General features: G+C 46.8%; 1 protein-coding gene across 2 annotated transcripts in view; it reads left to right on the top strand.

Annotated features, from left to right (window-relative positions):
• The window catches only part of RNASEH2B (ribonuclease H2 subunit B), a 55,904-nt gene that overhangs the window by 47,795 nt on the left and 4,051 nt on the right, over positions 1 to 4,058 (top strand). Inside the window, exon 12 of one of the 2 annotated variants that reach the window (XR_006939305.1) lies at positions 3,516 to 4,037. The exons of the other annotated variant lie outside the window; for it this stretch is intronic. The gene's annotated coding sequence lies outside the window, so the exon portion shown is untranslated. Of the gene's footprint in view, positions 1 to 3,515; positions 4,038 to 4,058 lie in introns of those variants that run through there. 2 annotated transcript variants of the gene reach the window in all.

Genomic DNA, 4,058 nt, shown 5'->3' on the forward strand with positions numbered 1-4,058 from the left:
ACCACACAAATCCTACTGAACAGAATGGGAGTTGTGTAGCTAAAGTCTGTCCTGGAGTTTAGAACTCTCCTGGAGTTTAAATATGCAGCAGGTATTAACATATTTATGGGTTGACAGAGAGCAAGCCGTTATCCTAACAGTACCAGGTACTCATGAGTGAAGGGGAAAGGCTTGGGATTGTGGTTGAGAGAAGAGCATCAGGCATCACTTGCACTGATTTTAGTGACACTTTTGACATAGTTTCTAGTAGTATTCTTGTACCCAGGCTGTGGCATTATGGTCTGGATGATGGACAATCAGATGAGTAAAAGCCTGGTTGCATGGTCTGGCTTGGAATCTCATGGCTACTGGTCAAGCCCGACCGGGATGCCTATGATGTGGGGTACTGCAGGTCTGCCCTGGGACCTGTCCTGTATAACAGCTGTATTAGTGACCTGTAGGAGATGGAGGAGTATGCTCTTGTCAGGTTTGCAGATGACATCAAGGTAGGTAGACCAGTCAATACACTCAGGGCTGTCATTCAGAGGAACTGAGGCAAGCTGGGGTAGCAGAGTGACAGGAGCCTTATGAAATTCAGCAAGGACAAATGCCAAGTCCTGCACCTGGGAAGGAAGAATCCCCTGCAGTGATGCAGGTTGAGGGCTGCCTGGCCAGAGAGCAGCTTTGCAGAAAGGACTTGGGGCTGCTATTCAGCATTCTTCAATTCTATATATACAGAAATCACATTCTGCCTTTTGACCACACAGTGCAGGCAGTCTGTCGATAGTACTCTGGGACTACACCGTGCATTTTTCTCAGTTTCATAGCTTCCTTGGGTGCCTGCACTGCCACGGGCATAGATTGCTTGTGGCCCACTGTTATATCACTAACTTATTTTTTTGCCTTTAGCACTCAGTGAGACATTGCAACAGCTATGAATATGCCTAGGAAGAATTCTATGTGTTTTGCCAAATTGTGGTAAAATATGTATTTATAGAGGGCTAGAAAGGGTTGTCTTCCTCCAGCCTAGCCTTACTTGACAGAAGTCCTAGTGCTAATGCCCCTTCTGGACTTGGGCTTGTTTTTCTCTACTTAATCTGTGGGTCAGTGATACTTGTTTCTCATTGAAGAATCCATGGCTGGTGTTAGAGCAGCACCAGTCCTTTCAGCAATCTTTAACATCCTCAAGAACTGCTTTCAGGTTTCATGGGGCTGGGAATGAAATAAGTAAGGTCTTAAAGAACAAAGGATCTGAGGGGGATCGGGGCAAGAATTAAAACAGAAGCTGGGGCCAGGGCAGGTGGGTCAGCAGAAGAAGGGAGCAGGGAGTTGGAGAAGACAGTGCCGGACAGGTTCCTGTCCTGCAGCCAGATACATCTGTGCTGGTTACCTGCCCAAGACCTATGGATTGCAGCTTCCAGCCAGGTTCCTTGGGCTGCAGGGATGGAGTAGGGTCATCTCTCTGGACACAGCAGATGTATCCAGGAGCCAACAAATGCCTCTGGGAGCTTCAGGCCTCAGGCATCTCCATCCTGCTGAATCTGAACCCACATCTGTATTTTTTGTTCCCCTCTCCCACTGGTAAACCTGACCTTCCTAACAGGAAGAGTTGAAGAGGTGTAGCTGGCATCTGAGTCATCTTGATTTGGTTCTTGACTTCGTCCAAAACCCCTCTGAGATCTGGGATGAGACACACCTTTATTTCCTCATGGAGGAGAGAGAAGATAGATAGAATTTTCCTCCTGCCTGTGGCTTAGTGATGCCTTGTATTTTTAAGGTGAACTCCTTGAGGCAAAACCCATTTCTTCAGCTATGTTTGGTGCAGTCCTTGGCTTACAGGAGTCTTGATCTCCAGCTGACCCTGGTAAACTCAACCATAGGAACTGTGGCTTACTGAGGACTGATTTGCCCATCTAAAATATCCATTAAACAAAAGTAAAAAAAATCCTCTGCAAGCAGTGTTAAGTGCCTTTTGATATTGCCTTTAAATTGATTTATTTAGATGCTTTGTTTTTGATGTACAGCCCTTACTGAATGCCATGTATTTACTGAATATTTGATTGAAACATTTTTAAAAGACTTTATTCTCCAGCATATTCCTTGGGTCCCAGATTCATGTTGATTTCCACTGGCACAATCACAGCTCCTTGGTCCATGCTGACTGCCTGCCGGCTGTGGGCTGCTGTTGGTCAACAGCCCCTGGGAAGCAGGATGAAGCTAATGGCCAAGGGCAGGGAATAATTATATAGAAGGCTGCTGAATACAGCCTGTAACAAACCAAAAATAACCAGGGGAAGGCAAGGAGGAGGAGAGAGGGCTGTGCCACGTGAGCTGCATGACAACAGTGTGGGCTGAGCAGAAACTCAAGTCATATCCTATGGAACTAAGTCACCACTGGGTGCAGAACCTATCCTGAGAATGCTGCCTGGCCAGTGCAGAGCTGATGTTGGATGAACTGGGATGTGGCATGGCTCTCCCAGCCATGCAACACTTAAGTGGCTGTACAGCACTAAAACCGCAAACAAAGCAGTGTGAATAGCCAGCATAGGACAAGAGGGAGCGGCCTCAAGTAGCACCAGTGGAGGTTCAGGTTGGGTATTAAGAAAAATTTTTCCTCAGTAAGAGTGGTGAGGCACTGGCACAGGCTGCCCGGGGAGGTGGTGGAGTCACCATTCCTGGAGGTGTCCAAGAACTGTGCAGATGAAGCGCTGAAGGACATGGTTAGTGGGCATGGTGAAGCATGGTGGTGATGGGCTGACTGTTGGACTGGGTGATCTTGGTGGTCTTTTCCAACCTTAATGGTTCTGTGATTCATACAGCAGCATCCTGGTTTAACCCTAGGTAGAAGTTAAGATAGTTGAAAACGTCTATTTCTGTTTTAAAAGGCTACTTTTCAAGGATGAGTTAAGTAGACCCATTGTCCTGTCCTTACTGTGTCTTGAAGTTAAACAGCCCCATGATCTATGAACTTGAATCATGCAGTTAATTACCCCGCGCCCCGCCCCAGTCCCCTCCCCACCCCCCTTTGCTCTTGAAATACATTATATTTCTTTGACAGTCCGCCGAGAACAATGTCTGCTTTTGTGACAGCGACATTGCCAGTGGTGTAAAAATCTATGCATCTGTCAGGTTTCCCCATGTGAAACATAATTGCTTAATTTCCATTTGAAAGTACATCCCTGACATTAGAACAACGTAGACGCACCAAGGATAACAATGATTTCCTGACACCTAGAATGGGGCATAATGCGGTAATAAATAAGTGTGCAGAATGAATGCTCTGCACACAGAGGGAGCAGGTCTGAATTTACAGCTGCAGATGAAGTGTTCCTCAGGAAAAAAAATTAAAAAAAAAAAAAAAAGAAAAAACCAACAGATTAGCATCAGTGTGAGTCTATGTCAACCAGATGGCTTGCTGTGGAAAAAGAGCTTCCCTGCTTTATTCCAGTAACCCTGGCTAGCAGGCTGAATGTCTGAGATGAGAAGAGAAAAATGATCTCATTCAGGACTTTTTTTTTCCCTTTGCATACATGCAGCTTGAGCTGAAGAAGAGAAAAGCTCTGAAAAGAGCACAGAAATTGTCCCTTAGTGGTGGCGTGTGAGACGTGGTGGACCACAGAGAGCTCATGGACATGGGTTCAAAAATGCAGAAAGCACAGCATGAAAGCAGTGCGTCACAGGTGGGTAGGAGGGAGCCTTTGGGACATCACCTTGAGATGGTGATGTGCTGTTCTTCTGGCTTTTCCCTTGTGTAGCCCCTGACAGATCTGGAACAGAATCAGAGTTCATCTCCCCAAGCCCTAGTTCATAGAATCATAGCACCATAGAATGTCCTCAATGGGAAGAGACTTCAAAGATCACTGCGTTCCAAGCCCCTGTCATGGACAGGGTTGGCAGCCTCTAAATCAGGCACTAACTCAGGCTGCCCAAGGCTCCATCCCACCTGGCCTTGAATACCCTTTGGTGCAGATGGGATATCCGCTGTGGTCAGGCATGTCGGCCCTAACCTGCCAGTGGACTTGGCAATGGAGCACACGGGCAGTTCATGTGAAGGCAGCTACATGAGCTGCTGCCTGGCC

The sequence above is a fragment of the Gallus gallus genome, chromosome 1, assembly GCF_016699485.2.
Source record: "Gallus gallus isolate bGalGal1 chromosome 1, bGalGal1.mat.broiler.GRCg7b, whole genome shotgun sequence".
NCBI classification, from domain to species: domain Eukaryota; kingdom Metazoa; phylum Chordata; class Aves; order Galliformes; family Phasianidae; genus Gallus; species Gallus gallus.